At 36.9% G+C, this 23,382-nt stretch overlaps 1 protein-coding gene and 1 long non-coding RNA gene across 7 annotated transcripts in view; one reads left to right on the top strand and one right to left on the bottom strand.

The window, feature by feature from the left end:
- The window catches only part of LOC112542233 (uncharacterized), a 377,107-nt gene that overhangs the window by 249,572 nt on the left and 104,153 nt on the right, over window positions 1-23,382 (top strand). For 2 of the 6 annotated variants that reach the window (XR_015795368.1, XR_015795372.1), the window contains exon 2: window positions 13,281-13,427. The exons of the other annotated variants lie outside the window; for them this stretch is intronic. The gene's annotated coding sequence lies outside the window, so the exon portion shown is untranslated. The remainder of the gene's footprint in view (window positions 1-13,280; window positions 13,428-23,382) is intronic. 6 annotated transcript variants of the gene reach the window in all.
- Window positions 6,270-21,982, bottom strand: LOC148216420 (uncharacterized). The gene is made up of 2 exons (XR_015795375.1): window positions 21,434-21,982; window positions 6,270-6,909 (listed from the first exon to the last, which is right to left on the bottom strand). It is a non-coding gene; the product is annotated as an uncharacterized LOC148216420 (long non-coding RNA).

Here is a 23,382-nt window from a genome sequence, read left to right on the forward strand (position 1 = left end):
CTATTGAGTCCTTCCCAATGACCTGGGAGAGGCAGACGTTCTTGTCTGATGGTGTTAAAGGTATCATTGCAGGATGTAAGCTGTTCTAAGTAAAGCTGCCTTTTGCAATTGACTATAGTGATTTTGTCAATGCTGATGGTCTTCAAGTGGTGCTCCAGATGTTTTGGGATTGCATCCAAGGAGCCTATTACTATTGGTACTAACTTTGCCTTCTTTTGCCATAGTTGTTCTACTTCTGTTTGCAAGTCTTTGTATTTCGTGATTTTCTCCAGTTCTTTCTCTTCTCTTCTGCGATCTCCAGGTATTGCAATGTCCGCTATCCAGACTTTTTTGTTTTTCTTATCAACAATTGTTAAATCTGGGGTGTTGTGTGGGAGGTGCTTGTCTGTTTGAATTCTAAAGTCCCAGAGCACTTTAGTTTCTTAATTTCCTATTACTTTCTCTGTTTTTATTATTATTGTTATTGTTATTATCATTTTAACACAATAACTTTCAATTGCATTAGCATCCTAGAAATAAGTTCACTCTGGTTGATGTTTTTGTCATGATCTTTTCTTATCTTAATCATTTCTTTAAAATGCAGATGATTCTGCTAAATAAATTAGTTTATGCTAATAAGCTAAAGAAATTATTTTTAATTTCTGATCAATAGTGACAGAATATAATGGAATCACTGAAGAGCTATTTTAAGAACAGGCAAAAGTTTGTGTAATAGATTCATGTCTAATTTATCTATAATAGATATAGCATTGATCCAAAATCATACATCAGCTATTCCTTACTCTTTGAAACATGAGGTGTTGGAATATATTTATATATGCAAATAAAGTTGTGATATACCTCCAAGAAAACAGGAATTTAGCAGGAAGTTAGAACAGTGCTTGCTGTGAGAAAGATGGCTGATGTTTCATTACACTGGGCTTGAATTACTCAGCTCCAACTTTCCCTTGATTTGTTTGTAAAATACTTCACAGGGCTGCTGCTGAATACCTATGAGATTATAAATCAATATACATCAGATTTACAATGGCAGACAAGCCTCCAGTTTCTCCTAAGCTAAGAGGATGGAATGCAAAGATGAATAGAAGTTAGAAGCTATTCCTTGTTCCTTGTCAACACAGTGCTGGTCTGTCCATTATTGGCCTGAAATTGTCAAATTAAACAGCCAATGAATTGAAATGATTTTTGTTTTTGTTTTTTTACTCCTTTGGTCCTAAAGTTGGAATAGGAAATAGAATAGAATAGAATAGAATAGAATAGAATAATGTAAATAGAATAGAATAGAATAGAATAGAATAGAATAGAATAGAATAGAATAGAACAATTGTGTAGAAATTTAAAATGAATGTTTACAAGTGTTAGATATTTATACTTATTTTCTACTTTGAGTGCTAGACACGGTACTTGTTGAAGCTATTTTTGTAAGATGTAACATTCCACTAAACAGATAATGGATTTTAATTTTTCAGGAGTCTATGAAATTTGCTTAACTTTATGAATTTTTTATCAATGCAGAATTTCTACTTGCAAATGGTTTAGTTGAGAACTGCATGAAAATTATTCAACGCCTGTTAAATGGAACAGATTGCCTCAGGAGATGATGACCTCTTCTTCACTGGAGGTGTTTAAACAGAGATTGGACAGATATCTACTGGGAATGCGCTAGTAGTGGGATCCTGCACTGGGTGTGGGGCAGGGGTTTCTGAGCAGCTGCCATTTGTCACTATGCCTGAGCACATTATTTGGATAGGATGTATGGTTCAGCCTAATTTCTTCAGTGGGATACATCTAAACCACTGATACATGAATCTGGCAAGTTTGGTAATACTCAGGTTTGATGTAATTCCCCCTCTACCACCACCAAAAAAAGAAAAAAAAAGATTAATTTCATTCTGTTTTGACTTCAAGCTGTGTTGGCTTAAGCGTTGCAGAAAACGCTTACATATAATTTAGCACAATAAAACACTTCCACCAATATTTTCCCTATTATTTGCATTTGTATTTGCTAGTTGTTGTTTTTTTAAGAAAATAGATTAAAATTAAGAAAATAAGGACAGGAAAATAAAAAGGAAAGGGGGGAAAAAAAGGAAAGGAAAAAATAAAAGAGAAAAAATAGAAAAAAAATCCTCCCCCTTCAGCCCCAGCAAGTATAACCAACATTAACAACTTATGACTCTCCCTTAAAATATAACCAAACCTCTCTTCATACCTCACCCCAGTTTCTACAAACCCATCTCTAGTACCTTATTTCTCCCTGTTAAACAGCAAAAGTCCAGTAAGGGTTATCAGAAATAACAACATAAATACTACAAATTATATCCATTACACCCAAACTGAATCCCTCCTTTCCATTTAAACAAATCCCCCCATTTCCCTTGTTGGAATAATCAAAGTTCAGTCCCACTTTAAAAAGATTAAACATTAGCAGAATAACCAAAATTAAACTTTGCCAGAAATAACCATCATCATCCAGTCCTAATCAAGAAGCCATTAAACATCCCCCCAAATAGCAACCCATTATTTTACCCCTGATAGAATGAACTGATTCTGTATTCTTTCTTCTTTCTGCTATCTTTAAGTTCCTCAAAGGAAGTTCTAGCATCTGTCTTATACTCTCTTCGTCTGTTCCTTCAAAATTCTTGTCATTATCTTTGTCAAGTCCCTTTACCCTTCTGTCATGGCAACTCCAGGAAAACCCTCTTGTAAATCCAGTAGTCCAGATCACTCATCAGATTTGTTATTTGTATTGCATTAGTATTTGCATGTTGTAGGCATTTTTTTCAAGAAGAGACACATTTTTGTTTGCATTTTTTTCCTGGCAAAGTAGGTCACAGTCTTTGAAAAGGTACAATATTGACATATAGTTGCATTTCAGTTGCATATTGGTTCAGGAACTGGAGATTGCATGCAAATGTGAACAAAATGAGACCCTCCACTCACAATTTGGAAGCTCAGCCATATATTTAACATAAGTTCCCAATGTGTTTCAGTATATTTTGTTTTAACTAAGGGAAGTTTATATAAACAGCTTATTTAGGAATCTGTTGAGCAAAACTATATACTCCAATAATCCTCAGCGAGAATCCTAGCTAGCCAGATCGCTGTCATGGAGGTTGAATCAGAATCTGCCTTCTCCACTGCTATACAAAATGATGAGGCTACTTAAGGGAGGGCACAAAAGATGTGCTGGAAGATGTATGTTGGAGAAATTCCCCCTACCCAAGTGAGGATTGGTTTTAGACATAGCATATAATCATTTCTTTCCAGTGAAAATCAAAACTAGAAATGATTTCACTCTAATAGTGGATTTTAAACATTTTTATTTTCATTTTATTTTCATAATATTTCCATTTCCATTGATAAATACATGGTCTTCTGTTTTCTCATTTCTTTGGTTGAACATTTTTTGAAGAGTCTCTCTCTCTCTCTCTCTCCCCGCGCGCACATGCGCGCGCACACACACACACACAAACAAGCAAATAAAATCAACTGAAGTGCCAAGAAATAAAGTAAAATCTATCACTCCTGGCCATCCTGTGGTTTTGCTCATCTGCCTGCTGATTTCCCCAATGCAAACATTGTTGTTCCTGCAAATTCCTATTTCAAACATGAACTTCCCTCCTGTAGAACAGAGATAGTAAGAATAGCTTACCTCATAAAATAATATGAGAGTAAATAATGCAAGGCAGTTTCTGCAGATATCACATTCTGTAATTCTGGGCAGTGTGAAATCTCCTTGTAGCTTTCTCAAAAGGGCTATAATTTGCACAGATCTTACCAAAGGAAGAATAATGAGCAGAAATTGTAGTGAAAATGAGAAACACAAGACTGTTTCAGAAGTTATCAATATAATTCAAGTGAGTAGATACAGGCTATTCAATTTTTTACATGCTTCAAGAAAACCTAGATTTTCATTATTATGACTTAATGCGCTACTTACAAAGAAACCGTTTGGGTGGTGGTTTTATTTTTGCTTTGGATGGGCAGTAGGAACACTGCCATTCTTACAATTCTACTTGCTGGTTGTGTTATTTATAGAATCACTTACGGTGGCTGTGACATTGCCAGTTCTTCAATTCATGTCAGGAGAGGGGGAAAAAAAAAAAAGAAACGTTTGCTATTTCAAAGGATTATTTCTAAGGCACAAACTGAAATCTGCTTGAATAGCAGATATACTGTTCCTAATATAAGGTAAGGATATAATGGTTTTAGACTGGAACAATCCACTTTGCTCTCTATTAATGGACGCCATTGGCCCATGCAGTTCAGGCTTCATTACATTGTTTTTCAGGGTCCCTCTTTGATTTGGAACATAATTCTTCCTCCCACCAATGCCTACACTAAGATTTCTTGGATTAAACATACCGTAGGACATTTTGTATGTAAACATGTGTTCTTCTGTTGATGACTGCTTATCCTTATCCCTAGAGATTAAAGTTGTATACAAAGTTAGATGAGCATAAATTTTTTTTTTTTTTTTTGCCTACACTCCACATCTGAAAGCTTTTTCCTGGATACCTCAGATCAGGATAAGCTGTCAGTTCTGCTTGAAGCAAACTTCAGATTCCCAATGGCTCCTGGGAAGTCACATGGACTAAAACAATGCCACGATTTGAAACAGTAGCTTTCCAAAGACTTGACGAGGAGGTGAGGGCTTTATCTATCACTGCAGGTATGAAGGAACTTGCTCCTGTGATTTAAGCAAGCAATGAATGAAGCCAGTGCCCAAAGTGCATAGAGACACTCATTCACTGACAAGCACTGGAAGGTTTCAAGAACGGCAGGTGCTTGTTTAGCAGAGAAGAATGATAAAACTTCCTAACTGCCCAAATAGGCTTCTATTCACACAGTCATGAATACAACCAAGATTTGTTATAGAATTGAATGCATAGTAAATATTAGAGCTGTCAAGTGCTCGGAACTCAATTTTAAGGTGCTTTTTGAGTGTGTAGGAACATGATTATAACACCCGTACCTAATTCTTACAGTTGCTCTATCTTTTCTTGGATCGGACTACAAGGGAAGACTGACAGCTGCTTTTAGGACTTGTTGACAGATACTATATTCACACCTCTGCACACTCCAGCCTCCTGCAATCTTCAGTTTATAAGACAAATGTCATAACTGTTGTGTTGCTGTAGCATTTCTGATAAAAGTCACTGTAGAAGGAAGACCATCGGGCAGTAAGAAAGAAGTTTTAGTTTGAAGTTGGTTGTCCTGTTTCCTTGCGTGTACCTTTTGAGGCTTTATCTTTGGATTTATGTACATGCGCACGTGCACGCACACACATACACATATACAGTGTGTGTGTGTGTACACACACACACACGTACACTGCATATACACATACACATACACATAGACATGCAAAAAAGTGGAACCAAATGGTGGGAAGGCATAGAACAATGGGAGAACATGGTACGTGCTGAACACTTGAATGCCTCACAAGCTATTGCCAGGCTTGTGGTCCAGACAGGGTTTTCTTTAATCGGTTTAGAGTCAACCCAGCTTGAGGCCAGAACAGGAGCCCCTTAAGGGACAGTGTTGACAGGCCCAGTTTCACTCTATACCGTTAGCTCTCCCAGGTACAAATGAGAGGTGGATCCAGTGGGTCACAGCAGTTGTCTTTTTGGTCCAGGATTTTTTTTGGGGGGGGGGGACCTGTTCCTAATGTGAAACATTGCATTGCAACTGTATATTTATTAAAGACAGTGCCAAAATTTTCCAGTTCGAGACATCTAGACATAACAATCATTAAAGGTGCATCTACTGTTATGCCTCCTATATGGTGATATACAGTATATTCAGTACCTAAAGAATTTTAGCCTCTGTTACTCAACTATTCCTCCAGTTGCTGACACCAACACTTTGTTAACAGTGTTGCCTGTTATAGATGAGTTGCTGAACCAAACACACACACCACACACACAAGCATACACAATACTTCTGTGACTGGCTGAGTGGCTTTCTGAGAAATTTAGTGTATTTATCTTCCAGTGCCAACACTGTTAATAAAAGCATTGTTTCCACCATTCAGATCCAAATTTCTCACTTGTCCCTTTCAGTGTTCTGAGTGTTCCATGATAAATCACGGAATGTTTTTATATTTCACTGCTAAATTTGGAAAGGAGGTGGTGGAGGAGGAAAGCACAGAATACTGTTAGTTCAATAATTTAGCAGGCATGTAAAATTCTTTTTTATAGAAATCAGACCCTGCCAAATAAGCTCCTGTTCCTAGTTTCTGATGAACTGGCAAAAAAGTGTGCACATGTACAATAGCAAGTTTATTTATTTAAAAAATAGACACATTGTTATCAGTTCTGACCAGTGAGGACTATCCTAATAGAAATTGTCATAATAAAGTTACATCTTTTTTTTCTTTGAAAAAGAACATACTTTCTTCAATAATGTATGTGACCTAAACATTAATATGTTGCCTAATAATAGTTTTATTTATTTTAATTCTGTTGTTTATTTGTTAAAATAAACTAAAATTCTGGAAGCACTGTAGAATTCAATTTAAATGATAAAAAAAAAAAAAGGTAACGGAATCACAATAAAACAACCCTAAAGGCATGGCAGGACATCATTGGAAATATCAACACAGCATTATTTATTCACTTATTTATGGTTTGATTTGGTTTGGTATGCCTTATACACTGTTCCAATCAGGCACAACGTTTAGTGGCATACATTCCACAGTCCAGTAATTGGATTAAAAGAATTAAGCCTACAAACCAAGAACAGTTAAAACAGAAATAAAACAATGCAATATAACAGTCAAGAATAAATCCTCCTAATCTCCAACAGTCCTCAATTGTGGCTGACCAGGAAGTCATTCAGTTGTCCATGCCGTTCCCAAAGATCTTCCAGAAGAACCAAAATAATGGCACACAATCAGAGGGTTTGCTGTTGTAAAAGCAAGCATTGAATTTGTTTTAAAAAATACTGCCACAACTAACTTAATCTTTAAAAGAAAACACCTAAAATAAGTGTCTGAGAGAAATGAATGAACAAACAAAATTAACTTGGCACCAAACGGTAGCATCATGGATGCCAAACAAGCTTCTGTAGGGAAACCATCCCAGAGATGAAAGATCACCAGTAAAAGAGCCCTGTCTGTTCTGAAATCCTCAAAATCTTCAGTGGAGGATTTAAAAATTTCTTATCTCTGGATGATTTTAAAGTCCAATACTAGATAATATGAGGGAAGGTGTTCCCTAACTCTGTCCCTCTGGTTCCATGGTGGGAAAGTTTTATAGGCCCAAACCAGCTATTTGGACTAGAAAATTAGTCAGAAACCAGTGCAGGCAAGAAAGGACCAGTGTAATGAAATCATAATGTTCTGTTCTAGCTAGAATGTTCATAATCAAGTATAAATTTAGATTATATTCATAAGCAGTCCCATTTTTTTAATTATTTACTATGGTAATCCAGATGTGAGGATACAAATGCTTGAATTATTGTAACTAGAACTGTAGTTGAAAAACTTGCTAAATGATGCCCTGGGTCACGGTTTCAATGTGATTCCCAGATAATATCCTATCCAGGCACTCTTCAGGACCAGACTTCCTTAACATCAGCTCTTAACACTGTCTAGTGCAGCATTAATGATCTACACCACTTCTCTGACCAAAATTACATTAGGATTTCTGTTTATGAACCATCAGATGTTATCACATACATTCCATGTACCAGTAGTAATGGTAGAAATGATGGATAAAATGGCAGTTGGACTGAAAAACATATTGTATCATGGTAGATTTAAGCCAGGGAGGAAAGTGCACAGCTCTCAAGACATTGCTGGAATATAATTCCGAACATTCCTCAACATTAGTGATACTTGCTGAACTATTGTTAGACTATTCTCCCAGGCCACGGGCTAGGATGGATGGAGCCTCTTGTTGGTTGGTTTTATATGTTTTTCTGTGTTGGTAGGGTAGATTTCCCATCTTGCTTATCATTTATTCTTTAAAGCTTTTGTTTTTAATCTTGTTTTGTCATATTGTGAGCCACCCAGAGTCACTCTCTTTAATTTTGGAGTTGGGGGCATCCAAAATTAGGAAGAACAAAAGAAAGAAAAAGAAAAAGAGAGAAGAGAAGAGAAGAGAAGAGAAGAGAAGAGAAGAGAAGAGAAGAGAAGAGAAGAGAAGAGAAGAGAAGAGAAGAGAAGAGAAGAGGAGACAGACAGAAAGAAAGAAAGAAAGAAAGAAAGAAAGAAAGAAAGAAAGAAAGAAAGAAAGAAAGAAAGAAAGAAAGAAAGAAAGAAAGAAAGAATTATAGTTCACTGACATTTGCTAAATATTGCCTGCTCCCAGTTTAGAGTTCAACTGGTACATTCTGTTCATGCAGATGGAATCTACCTTTTGAAATTGACTTGTACTGTAATATGGATTTTGAATCTCCTGGACTAAATGGAAACAGTGTTTCCAATGAATATGCCAGTGTTACATACTTCAAGTTGTGCACAATGAAAGCAGGATCAGGCCAAAGAGATGTCAGTATTTGTTTTGGGTGGGAAAAAATCATACTAATATACAGCATTTTATTCTGTGTAAGGACATTTATTTAACAGGGCTTGAGAATGAAAGAATCTCAGAAAACCTTCTATAGGCAAACTGTTGACTCTTTTGAGATGAATTCATTTACTTATCACTATCAGACATTTCCTGAAAGAAGCTAAATAATTTATACGCACAGTAAATATTTGTTTCCTGCCAATTCTACAGCAAAGAAACTCAGATTATTTATAAAAGTAACTGACATGTGAATCTACTCAGAAGAATCCTGTTATGTATTGATTTTATTTTTGTTCATTTCATATATTACCCATTATTAAATTGCTGGGAACAGCAGTCACAGAAATGGCTTAAAGGTCTTCCTGTTTTGGTCACTGTAATGTTAAAATGTAAAAACAATAAGCTAGTATGGTTTGAACTGTTTTAATTAATGACCAGGCAGGGTTATTCTAAAGGTTAATTAAAATCTACTTCCTGTGACTACAAGGAAAGCTTTTTTATTTTAAGTACTTCAAAAGGTGCTGTAGTTTTTCCATGTGCACTCAAGTGTGGCAACTTCCATCAGTTTAGCATGTGCAAAAAAGTGTGTATGAGAGAGAGGGAGAGTTGTAATGAAAAAGCCTAAAGATCCTACCATTTGTATAAAAATATGACATCTCACCCCATGAAAATAAGGTCTTTGGGGTGATTAACTAGTAATTTCTGAGTTCTGTTACTGAACTCTTTATAAATTTAACAAAAATGTCGGTGGAATATATATATATATATATATATATATATATATATATATATACATACAGTATATATTCCACATATGTAAATATATGTGGAATATATACTGTATATATATATATATATATATATATATATATACACATACATAAACATATATAAGTAAATTATATATATATATAGGTAAATAAACATATATAAGTAAATAAGATGAGGTGATAACAGCTACAGAGGCAAGACTAAAATAATTCCCCAGGTGTTCTTCTGGAATGCTGCAGAGGCAGTAAAGTCAAATACTTTTCCTTTTTGATTAAGCTGATCGTCAAAGGTGACTTCTTCCACAAAGAAAACAATAATTAAACAATTAATTACATCACTGTCATATCTTCTGACCTTGGGAGCAAATGGAATTTAATTTCAAAGGAACATGAAGGCTTTCTTTTCAACTTCCTTCTTCATGTCCTCAAGGAGTGTCAGATTATTAATGGAAAATAGATTAAGTAAAATAAGATGTGGTGCAGGAAAATGCCACACTGCTGTTATAGGTTTTCATTGAACTATATCTCCTTTAGCCAAATTCTCACATTAAGTGGCAGAACCAGATATGGAAACACATATCTCTGTGAAAGATCTGGAAAGAAGGTAGATGGAGATATTTGCTGTTGAGAAGAAGAACCAGAATGCTATGCCTACTGGATGGGGTGGGAGGGGAGAGATCTTTTTGATGCTGGAAGAACTGACATCCAAAAGATCTGTTCCCCTTCCTTCTCTCCCACTTCTCCAAACCGTCTATGGGATGGCAAGAGAAGTGGGAGATACTGCTTCTGGGCCTGGTAAGAGACCCCTGAATGTCCTACTGTCAAAAGAGCCCTACATGGCATGGGGCCAGGCTAATTGTGGGACCACTTTTCTCCCACTGCTTTGGCTTGCCCCACCAGATCTAGTATAAAGGGCATGCTCCAGGTCCCTTCTATTAAACAATGACATCTTTTTGTACCCCAGAGTTGTGTCTTCTCAATGCCAGTGCTTGCCCTATGGAACAGAATCTTCTTGGAGATTTGGACAGCTTCAACCCTGTTAACCTTTTGCAAGGCACTGAAGATCTGGTTGTTTTCCCAGGCATCTGTGTTGAGTGGTTAAATGAACTCTGTTGTGTTGGTGTGCTTACCCCATACCCATGTGTGAGTTATTGCTTTATCCTTGGGCACCTGGGGTTATATGTTGTGGGTTTTTCTGTGTTTTAATCCTTGTAAACTGCCTAGAGTCACTTGTGTGATATTGGTGGCTATATAAAACATGCAAATAAGAAATAAGAATAAGAAATAAGGTGAATGACCCTGTAAATCAGTGGCCAGAGACAGGAATGAGTGACCAAAGTAAAGGTCATGAGGTGCAAAGCAGGTCCCATCAGTAAACTGACTGCACAGCATAGCACAGCTTTTGCTAGCAGATGTTTAAAAAGCAAAATAAAACAACAACTCAAAACACCCATTGAAGCAGAGGAAGAAAATACAGGAGGAGACTGCCTTCAGGACAATCAGAAGTGGGTTGAGGACAACATCATTCATGTTCTTGACAAACAATTAGTGGGGCGACTTTGTACCAGGGCAAATAGGATGTGTGGATCAAGCCTCATATCTTGATCAACCATTGCTTAAACCTGCATTTTTGCCTACCATCTTTTGTTGCAAATCACACCTTTACAGTAGTACTTTACAGTACATTGGCAGAGCCAGCTCTGGCACTAAACCTATAGCCTCAAATATTGAAGGGTATGTGGAATGTTCAGTGTAAAAACACATACATACAAAGAAGGATTAATATTAATTCAGTCATGAAGATTAAACATGAGGGCAGGGAGGATTTTGTGTTATAGATGCTTCTGCACCTCCTATTCTTTATAAGCCAAAGGAATGTTGGAGGCAAATATACACAGGAGCTTAGGACTCTTTGTCAGTAGGATAACTCCAACAATGGAATGGGACCAATGTTTTTGGGTGGGTGGAGTGCAAAGTCAGCAAAAGAAAGATCAGGGGTTAGACCTGCTTAAGGCTGTTAAGAAAAACATTCCAGTGCATCTCTATGGGAAAGTGACACTGCCATTGTTCTATTCTAAGCCCTTTCTCTCCTCTGGCAGGAATGGAGCACATGTAGCTCATTGCTTTAGTACACACGCACATGCACACACAGACCCATATATAAAGCACTAGGTAAGAGCACAAACACCACACCCAGAAACACAACATTCCCTGTTCTGATTAGACTTTCACAGACACACATAGAGAGAGACCACACACACTGTATAGAATAGTCCCCGGAAAGAAAGTGCACACAGACACAATAATTATTTTGTTACACAGAAGGAAAAACAGATCTCTCTTATATTATGGTTAGTAAAGGGACTAGAAAGCATTCCGGAAGTTATGCTCTGCATTTTTAGTTTCCTGTCATGAGCATTTATTAAAACATTCTGGTTTATTGGGAGAAAGAGCTGGAATTTAAAAAAAAAACATGTAAAGTGTATTCAAGGTTAGCTGTAATGTGAGGAATTATTTAAGAGGTCTTGCTGATCAGTCAAAATAATCTTATGCCCTGCTGTAACTCATCCTAAAGCTAAATTAGGTTTGTGCAACTTAAACTGTTTTATATTGCTTTGCTGTGTACTTGCCTTTACATCTTCCTCTTTTACTGCTTCTCCAGTAAAAGAAATATAAATTGCACACTTCTTGAAGCAGGAACCTGTCCATCCAAGCTCTATAAAATGAGTCAGCAATTTTTGGGGGAGGGTGGTACCATTATGGATTAGTATCAAGGCATGGGCACCAAAATTGTTAATTCTGTAAGCAGGTAGAATAGTAATAAAATATAAATATATGACTTCTTATTTTTAATGCCTGAATTCTCATTCTTGGATCATTTCCAAGAATAGACCTATCTTGCAAGATTTAGCTATCTTATGAAATTTTAGCCAATTCAGGTTTTTGTTTATTTGTTTGTTTTTTAACAGTGAATTATTGGGGTCTTGGGTACCATGACACTGCTAGACTCTGTTTACAAACCCTCACAATAAAGCATTATTCATACTGATAGCAGTAAAGAGAGAGAACGTTCCAGTAATATGATGCTAAAATCCAAACATATTGGTTATGTCCTCAAAACTCATTCTTTCCATCAAAAATGGGCTCTTTCTCTTTTCTGGCATTGTTCATACAACACCCCCACAAAAGGGGGTGAACCAAGGTGAGAATTTATGAACCACAGGTGAGAATTTAATCTGATTTTTGATGGTGGGCTTGAATAAACAAAAAAGAAAATGGACTGAGGATTAGCCTATCCTTTAGCATAAATTAGAATATTGAACCTTCAGATATAATATAGCTGACAAGTTTCAGAGTAGTTGTTCTTTTTCACGAGGTGCATGTATCAAGCAGATTTTCAAGCTATTAAATGGAACCTTAATATCTAGCAATGTCTCTAATAGCCAAACATGTATGAGTTTCACTTATTGCAAAGCATGTGCTTTTTACTACTACTAATGTTTGCTACTAATGTTAACAACAGCAGCAGCAGCAGCAGCAGCAACAACAGACATGCAAGGGATGATACTTATCCTGAATGCAGACCTATCTTTTCATTCCCCAAGCACATTGTGACTGAAACTCATTATCCCCACCACCCTCACCACCCTCACCCTTGACACCTAGCTTGGAACTTTGGAGGAAAAAAATTCTATTGGTGTCCTTGGGAACTTTTTCCTAAAATGCCAAGCTGGATAGAGGCCTTAATTTCAAACCAGAAGATGGACAGGAGAAAATAAGCCACTTCTTACCATGAATCAGGCATAGCTATAAGTTTCATGGCATACTTACTGTATAACTTGCTTCCCTCCCCTCAAGATAGTTAACTCTTGCCACTTATTTCAAAAAGTTAAACAATTTCAAAGAATCAGCAATTGCTTAAACCATCAGTTGAATAATTGGAATTGGCAAACCTGTGAATTTTATTTTTATTTTGTTTCTCTTCTTGCAGGCCACAAATTGGTTTCAGCCAGGTTTCAAATTTGGTAACAAATATGTTTCAACCAGATGGCATGAAAAATAAATGGATACATACTGAAGCTGTCTCTGAAATACTCAAAGAATACTCATCACAGGTTCCCCATCAAAATGGAACAAGGTATCAAGTGGGATGTTACAATGACTTGGATGAAGAAATGGAGGGAATGATTATCAAATTTGCAGATGACACAAATTAGGTGGAATAGCTAATACCTTTAAAGACAGAAATAACATTAAAAATAATCTTGATTGACTAGAGAAATAGAATAAAAATAACAGGATGAAATTTAACAGAGGCAAGTGCAAAGTTTTGTCTTGTTTTTTACTTATTAAGCAGAAATCAATGGCACAGGTATAAGACGACAGATACCTAGCTAGATAGTAGTACTTGTGAAAAAGATCTTGGAATAGTAGCTGATTACAGGCTGAAGAATTCAGACTAATTGGAACAGGTCAGAGAAGGGTAATGTTGAAGTATCCAGGAATGTTTAGCCTTAAGAAGAGAAGATTTGGTGGTGGAGGAGGGGGGATGATAGTATTCTTCAAACAGGTGAAAAGATATCACATGAAGTCAAGACTGATCTCCATCATTCCAGAATTCAGGACATTAAAAAGAAAAAAAAAATGGATCTAAGTCACAGGAAGGCAGGTTTTGATTAAATCTTAGGGGGAAAAAAGCATCTTCCTAATTGTAACAATAGGCTTATAACAGAATCACTGATACTCACTGATGCTGAGATGCAGTAGGCTTCCATTCACTGGACATAGAAGCTAGACTATCATTGATCTGGGATACTTTAATTTCAATTCCTGCACTAAGAATCCAAATGTTGGAATCCAAACAACCCCTTCTGAGTCTATGATTATATGAATTCAGTGGAAAAGAAGTCTGCATAATGAGTGCACTTATAAACATTCTGTACAGAAGATAATAAGATAAATTCATGTAAAAGTCTGACGGTACTCATTTTGCATCCATCTCTAAAATGGTTGTGTATACTGTTTATTTTAGGAAAGTGGGTTACATTATCAGGACTAAGGACAATAAATAAACAGTACCAGCTGTTAACAAATCCATACTAGTGGTTTGGATTTTTGTAAGTATTTTCACAGTTTGGTAGACTGTGAACACTATTACCATGCCAAATAAAAATTGAGATCCACTATCCTGCATTTACCATCAGAGATGCCAATTATATTTGTAGATCATATTCTAGCTTATTTTTATATTATGCATAATGGGAATAGAGTCTGTATTCCCTGTCAAGTAAAACAGGACAGATTTCTTCCAAGTAGATTTTTTTGCTTTTAATTAAAAGTTTCAATGTGAGAAACAGTTATTTGATTTGTGTTACTGTTCTCTTGCTGTCCATTTACTCCCTGATGGTGTTCATCTCTGGTAAACTAGAGAAGGCAATCTGACACATGATAAAGAGTGTGATCTTTGCTAGTAGAACACATTTCACACATTTAAACAATTCATTGATGTTTGTATCAACTGTGTGAAAAATAAAACTATCTTGCTACTTAAGGAGATTGTGAAAATCTAGTCCTGGATCTTAATGTCAGACAGTGCTGAAGACTGATTCAGCAATAACCATTTATAACCTCTGAAATTTGGAATTTCCCTCAGTCTTACAGAGCATAAAGTAAATATCCTATTTTCTACTTAGGTTATGTTATGTGTTATGTGTTATGCGATGTGTTGTAATGTGATGTTATAGAAAGGCATGTCCTTCCTTCCTTCCTTCCTTCCTTCCTTCCTTCCTTCCTTCCTTCCTTCCTTCCTTCCTTCCTTCCTTCCTTCCTTCGTTCCTTGATGATGTACAGTATATATATACCATTTTCAGATCCAGATGATAAAAGCATCATTTTGTTTGCTATAATGGTTACAGCTTAAATTTTAAACTGTTTTCTTGTCCCTCATTTATAGATTAACCTAAATACATAAAAGAGGGATAAACATAGGGCCACATGGCAGTCATTTTAATATATGAATGAATAAAAAGTCAGTTATAGATCAGACTTGAGAGAAATGGGGAAAAAATAATGATCTGCATGGTCAAGAGCCATGCAAGGCCTACTGAGATGTAGATCAGATTTCTGGACAACTGATGACCAGCTCCTGGACAAGTAAAGGGAACCAATCAGAAGTAAGAGTAATTGCATTCTTAATGATCTCCTGGTGGTAGAGACCAACCTATGGAATTGCTAGATAGCATAACTAAAAAGGAGGGTGAATTGTTAACATAGGATTCTCTTAGGATGTTGTGAGAAAAATAGACAGTAAAATACAACAGGATGGCAAAGGATTCAAATATATATGAGTTCCTACTCATATATATTTGAATCCTTTGCCATCCTGTTGTAATAAAGCCATAAGGGCATAATTGAAAGGATACATGTAAGTATCAGTAGGAAACATATGCATTAGATCTATGTTCTAACAATAAGCACAAACATCAATAATGCATTTATGCTAAATAATATTCCATAGAAAGTTGTTGAAATAGATCTAGGAAAACACATATAACAACTAGTGTTGTATCATAACCAGCACATGCCCCAAATCCTCCCAAAAGGTCCCATAGAGCAGATTTTATCATCCTTGCTTTATTTTGGAGAATAGGCCTCTCCCCCAGATCCACAACACCTCCTGTTTTTCCATCTGGTAAAAACCTAACATATATAGTTAAGTATTTTAGAGCACAGAAGCTTGTGACTCTCTAACACTAAATGTAACCATTGATTACAGTGTACACTTAAGGCAATTATATGGTCTGTCTGTAGATACTCTGTATCTAATAGTACAATTTTATGTGCTAAGCAAGGAAAGACATAAACATTAAAAACATGGAGAAAAATAAAAGGGAAATGATATTTTTTAAGAAGATCAGAGAAATCACAAGAAAATTTACAGCTAAGGTAGGAATAATTAAGGGTAATCATGTAAGAGCTCTAATAGAGCCAGATGAGGTTAAAGGAAGATGGAAAGACTATAGTGACGCTGTTCAAAATGGGATTATATAATGACAAACATATTTGCAGAAAAAGCATAGATTCAGAAACCAATTCCACTGCAGGGTGAGTAACAGATCCTAATACCACCTTAGACCAATCTGACATTTCTTAACAAACCCTAGTAACAATATAACTGGAGCATGATTGCATTTTGTTATAGACCCTATTGTATAGTTTTCAATCAAATTAACTATAGAATATTTAAAAACTACCCTCTCACCCCTATGGGTGGTAAGTTTCTTCCTCAATCTCAGGTTTTTTACCAGAGGCCTGGGAGTTTGAGGGCTCTGTGCAGTATCTCACCTCGTTCTAGCACTGCACTTTTCTGGATGGAGAGCTCTGATATTGTTCCTGGGATCTGTTGGAGCCACTCTCCCAGCTTAGGAGTCACAACCCCGAGTGCTCCTACCACTACTGGGACCACTTTGGCCTTTACTTTCCACATCCTCTCTAGTTCCTCCTTCAGGTCCTGGTACTTCTCCAGCTTCTCTTACTCCTTCCTGATGTTGCTGTCACTTGGCACTGCTATATCTATCACTACCACTGTCTTCTGGTCTTTGTCTACTACCATGATGTCTGGTTGATTGGCCAATACTTGCCTGTCTGTCTGGATCTGGAAGTCCCACAGGATATTAGGCCTGTTATTCTCCATGATCTTCTGTGGAATCTCCCATCTGGACTTGGGGGGGGGGGGGGGTCTAGCCCATACACTGTGCAAATGTTCCTGTACACAATGCCAACTACTTGGTTGTGCCATTCACTATATGCTGTTCCTACCTGCATCTTACACCCTGCCACTATGTGTTGGACTGTCTCTGAGGCCTCTTTGCACAGTCTGCACCTTGGGTCCTATCTAGTGTGGTAGACCCCTGCATCTATGGATCTGGTGCTTAGTGCCTGTTCTTGTGCTGCTATGATCAGTGCCTCAGTCTTGTCTTTTAGTCCATCCCTTTCCAGCCACTGGTAGGATTTCCCAATGTCAGCCACCTCAGCTATCTGTCGATGGTACATCCCATGCAGGGGCTTGTCTTGTCATGGTACTTCCTCCACTTGAATTTCCTCCCATGTCTGCTGCTGCCGCCTGAGGCATTCTCTCATTAGCTCATCTTTGGGTGCCATCTTACTGATTTACTGAGGTACTGATGTACTCCTGAATGTTCTGGGTTTCATCCAGGACAATGGCTTTGACTCTCACCAGACCCCACCCACCCTCTTTCTGGCTGGTGTACAGTCTCTGGGTGTTGGACTTGGGGTAGAAACCCCTATACATTGTGAGGAGATACCAGGTCTTCACATTGGCAGCCTCCATGTCTTCCTTTCGCCAGCTCATTATGCCACCAGAGTATCTGATGACTGGCAAGGCGTACACACTGATGTTGTGGATCTTGTTCTTCCCATTGAGGTAGCTCTTCAGGACCTGTCTTATCCTTTGGTGGTACTTGGATGTTGCTGTCTTCCTTGCCTCCCCTTCATGACTCCCATGTGACTGTGGGATACCAAGGTACTTATAGCTGGTCTCTATGTCTGTTATGTGGCCCACTGGTAGTTCCACTCCAGCAGTCTTAACTACCTTCCCTCTCTTTACTATCATCCTGCCACACTTATCCAGTCCGAATGACATCCCAATGTTCTCACTGTAGATCCATGTCAGGTGGATCAGTGAGTTGATGTCTCATTCACTCTTAGCATACAGCTTGGTGTCATCCATGTAGAGAAGGTGGCTGATGGCAGTTCCACTCTTGAACTTTTACCCGTATCCAGTCCTTGTGATTATTTGGCTGAGAGGGTTTAAGCCTATGCAGAACAGCAGCAGGGACAGTGCATCACCTTGGTATATGCTGCACTTGATGGCCACTTGTACGAGCTGTCTTGAGTTGACTTCCAGTGTTGTCTTCCACAATCCCATTGAGTTCTTGAGGAAGGTCCTTTGTGCCCTGTTGACTTTGTATAGCACCAGGCATTCACAGATCCATGTGTGTGGCATTGAGTTGTAGCTTTCCTGTAGTCAATCCAGGCTGTGCTCAGATTGGTCTCCCTAGACTTTGAATATCGGGTGACTGAGCAACTGATGTTTTGAGCCTCTGGTGTTATTCCCAATGCCCTTCTGAGCTGTACTCATGTACTGGCCCATATGGTCTTGTAGCTTGGCAGCTAGGATGCCTGATAGAACTTTCCATGTTGTGGGGAGGCAGGTTATTGGCCAGTAGTTGGATGGTGCTCTTCCCTTGTGCGGGTCTTTCATGATCAGCACTGTCCTTCCTTGTGTTAGCCGGTCTGGGTGGGAGCCTGCTGCTAGCAGCTGGTTCATATGTACTGCTAGGCATTCATGCACTACTGTTAGTTTCTTTAGCCAGTAGGTGTGGATGATGTCTGGGCCAGGTGCTGTCCAGCTCTTCATGTTCTTAACCCGCTGTTGGATGTCTGCTACTGTGATGGTGGCTGGTTCCTGTTCTGGGAGATTGCTGTGGTCTGCTTTCAGGTCCTGCAGCCACTTTGCACTGGTGTTATGTGTCTTCTCTTTCTCCCATATATTCTTCTAGTACTGTTCAGTTTCCACTGCTGGTGGCTCTGCTGTTACTGTGTAGTCACACTGCAGTTGGGAGTACACCTTGGATGGTTCTTTGGAGAACAGGGCATTTATCTTCTTGGCCTCTGCTTCTCTAGTGTATCTCCTTAGCTGGGCAGCCAGTGCTGTGAGCCTTTGTTTAGCAGTCTCTAGGGCTTCAGATGGAGTCAGGCCCATATCTTTTTTCAGTAGCCGAGTCTTATCCTTAACCACCAAACCCTACTGTAGTTCCACCAGCTGACTGAGTTGTCTCTGAGTTGCCTTGATCTTAGCCTCCAATCTCATTTCCCCCCCTCTCTCTCTACACACACACACACACACATACATACATACTGTATTTGTGTATGTGTGTGTATACAGTATATACACATACACACATACTGTGTGTATGTGTGTGTGTGTATATAAGTATATATATATATATATATATATATATATATATATGTATATAAATTCAAACAAGAACATGTGCCATATATAGGAACATATATTCTTGTTTAGTAACATTTAGTTACCACTATATATCAACCAAACTAAATTCCTAAATATAAGTTTGGAGAGTCCCAACTCTGTACACAAATTTTCTTAGAGACTATAGTTCAATCAATTAATGGTCCAAAAGTCAATTACAAGCTGACTCCTGGGGAAGAAATGGAGAACTGAAGATTGCTCTGCTAAAGGTAGAGCTGACGACCATGGGTGGAATGAAGAACCTGCAAATAGATTGACTCTTCATAATTCCTTTCCAGACAAGGAGGGGATGATATTGCCCACAAGTATTCCATACAATTGTTCCTTGCGAAGAGACTGCAAGACAACCATCTCCAGATGGTTTAGACTCTGGGAGATGAGGGAACAGCCATCTTCCTCAACCTATGGTTGGCACCTTCAAAAGAAAACTGTTTGCATACTTCCTTTTCTAATCACTTTTGGAAATTGCTTATTAAGTGTTTTTCAGCTATTAGGAACCTTTGGATCAACAAATTTGAAAATACCAGGTCCTTCAATCCTTAGTGAAAAAAGCTTTAATTACATGTTTAAGGATTGGTTTGTTTGTTTGTTTGTTTATCTATTGGAATAAATACAAATGGATGATTAGAACTTTAATTTTGGAAAGTTACAAAGCAACTAAGGATCAGGTGGACCTAAAATAAGATTGTGGAATTAATTATTGGAATCCTTCCTGTGGGAAAATGCTTTTGTTCTGAATTCTTTAAAAAACAAAAACATGGTAGGATGGGACTTTGAAGGTTGGACACTAGAGGGAACTAGAAGGAACTAAATATTACAATTAAAGGATAAGAACACTTAAATTTGACTTACTAATACAGAATAGAGCAACATATTTTAACATTGGACATATTAAAAGATATTTTTGAACAATGGACCCAAAGGTTAATTTAAGAGTATCTGCCATGCTAGATAAACTATGCTTTAAAGATGTTATGGAAGAGGAACAAGTTTTACCAGACAAGACTGAGACTGATCTGAAAGTGGATTTAAAAATGACAGGCTACAAGAATGATACGGAAAAAGATGCTATAATGGACATACAAAAGAAACTGTCTCATGTCTAATAATTAAAAGGGATATACAGATTACAAACCAAGAGAGTTTGGATAATTTTCCTATACTGGATTTACAAAAGAGCTTTGAAGAATTTTGTGAGAAGGAACAAAGAAATCATTAAAAGAAATCAAGTTTGAGGTCATTATTTGAAGGGACTAAAGATTAAGATTGTTAAAAGTAAAAAGAAGGAATATAAAGTTGGTTTATTTGATCAAGGTTAAAATATATATGTTATTATGTCTAGTAACCCATAATGGACTTTAGCTAATTAGGACTGAAATGATGAGGTTTTAAGGATTTGTTTATAGATAAGAGATGGGATATGGGAAGAAGAGATCATTTGTGATATTTTAAGAGAAGATGATAAGTTACTAAAATGGTTTATACTTGTAGTGATGAAGGAGGAAGTCATTTCTTTATATATTTCTTTTCCTTTTCTTTACTACATTCTTATTTTTCTTTGTTTTCTATTTTTTCTATTTTCTTTTTTCCTTCATCTTCTATTATTTTTTCTTTTTTTTAGTTTGTATTAGTTTTTTTATCATTGTAAGTCTAATTTTTACTAAAATTACTATTAAAGCAACTCAATTACAATTCTTAGATTCTATTATATTGTCTAATTATAGGTGAAAAAAATTGCAAAACTGTTATGAAAAATGTCAGGCTTCTCTTTGGTTGGCCCATAAAAATTAGAGATATCTCACAATCCCCATTCCTATAAACAAAAATTATATAATAACAATCAATGACTCAATTCTAGCACTGAAGATGTTACCTAGCTGGGTAACGAAATGTTTGCAAGAAAACAAACAAGCTCAGAGGTCCCTGAAGACTCCACAGACCAATATTTCTTGTTCAATACTATAGCTACTAATTTAGCTGTCTGAATTTCTGCTACTATGAATTCATTCAATAAGTAAATGTCTTTCTTGCAAAAATCTACTTCAGGCTTCAGATTTTCCTCTTACCTTGGTCCTTGGTCAGATTCACAAGAAAGGCCTTGTAGAGAAGAAAGAAGGAAGGAAGGACATTTATTCTTGCCTGGAAAATTGCAAAATATTGTAATGTTCAATGAAAAAAGAAAAGAAAAGAAAAGAAAAGAAAAGAAAAGAAAAGAAAAGAAAAGAAAAGAAAGAGAGAGAGAGAGAGAGAAAGAAAGAAAGAAAGAAAGAAAGAAAGAAAGAAAGAAAGAAAGAAAGAAAGAAAGAAAGAAAGAAAGAAAATGAACAACAAGATATAGAGTATAAGGTTTAAATTTGAATTAGCTTTGATATGTAGCTTCTACAATTTCTCCAGGATTAAATAGCACTGGTAAACAATTCTCCACAACAGCCTTTAAAGTTGTTCATTTATTGAGTAGGGAAATTTTAAAATATGAAGGTGGTCATGACAAATATGACCTTGAACTTGAGCCAGCTTGTCTTGGCAGGTTGTCAGTGTTTTTCAATCTTGTGACTATTGTCTCCAACACTTGAATCCATTTTTTTTTCAGCATTGTTTTTCTAAGCTGTTTTGAATCTGTACTGCCTCCAATTTTATTTTCAGCTTTTCAACTTTTAATGTGTATTTTGAAAGCCTTCTACTTTTTGACTGCAACATGACAAGCAACTCATAATTAGTAATTTCTCTTGGCTCAATTCTGGGCAGCAATTCTGGAGTCAAAAGTGCTCTTCCAACATCTCCCAACTGATCATCTACAGTATTTGGCTATCAGCCAAAGCTGTTACATCTCAGAAGAAGCTAAACACTCTAGCACTGAAGTAGTTGGATCAACAGCTAATAAACATTTTTCTGTCTCTGCAGGAGAGAGTGCCATCAGAGTAGACAAAACACAGGTAGAGAAGACATTAGGTTCTTCTGCTTGTGAGGCATATTAGTTTTCCAAAATTCCAAAGTTAATAGCCAATAATTTAATTAGCATTTCTATTTACCAATTATTAAAAAAAAAAAAAAACTCAACCCCCACCCCTACCCCCAGCAAAGATACAGTTTCTAACAGATCCCGGAGGGAGAGAGAAACAAACTGTAGCTTAGTATGTTGCCGTCTTGTCCAAAATTCCACCTGATTGAGACAAAGATTCATTTTGTTTCCATATCCATTTAACTTTTACAAGAAATATAAAAATATCAGGATGGGATGAGATAACACCTGGAACAGGAGATCAAAAACTAAAATGTTATAAATACAGACAACACCAATTTGTTAGTTAAAAGTGAAGAACCTCATTAAGAAAGTAAAAATGGAAAGTGAACAATTTGGGTTAATGTTAAATATCAAGAAGACACAGATATTCATTATGATTAGTGAATATACACTTCTTCACTGTGACAGTTTTATTTACCCAAGTTAAGATACAGAGGAAGATGGACAATGTGCAGTAGAAGTAAAGAGGAGATTAATTCTAAGGAGGAAAGGACTGGCAGAGAAAATTGTGGAGCATAAAGATATTCTCTGGTAACAAAGATCAGAATCTTCTTTCCAGAGGAAATATATATCAGCTTAAAAAGGACGCTAATAAACAGCAATAAAAAGATGTTAGAAACATTTAAATTAAGGATCTGGAAACTGCAATCCAATCAATGCATGGAAAAATAAAGACTGTTTCTTGAGACCATTAGCAAGCAGAAGCACATATACCTTGGGCAATTTTTGAGAATGGATGATAGACCAGAACAATTACTTCACCTGGAATACATGAGGAAGTAGAAGTAGATAACCATGGACTAATGGACAGATAGGATCAAAGAGATTACAGAATTGTTCTTGAAAAGGGTACAAGCTTACTAGGCACAGGAAGAGATGGAGAAGCCCTGTCCATGCACTCATCAGGAATTGAGCCTGACTTGATGGGACTTATGTAGCTATATGCAATACCCCTCATACTGTGAATTAATATTGAGTATGATAATAAGTAAT

This window comes from Python bivittatus, unplaced genomic scaffold (genome assembly GCF_059951505.1).
Source record: "Python bivittatus isolate LINGU-HERP-01145 unplaced genomic scaffold, Pbiv_v1 ctg000060_np1212, whole genome shotgun sequence".
NCBI classification, from domain to species: Eukaryota; Metazoa; Chordata; class Lepidosauria; order Squamata; family Pythonidae; genus Python; species Python bivittatus.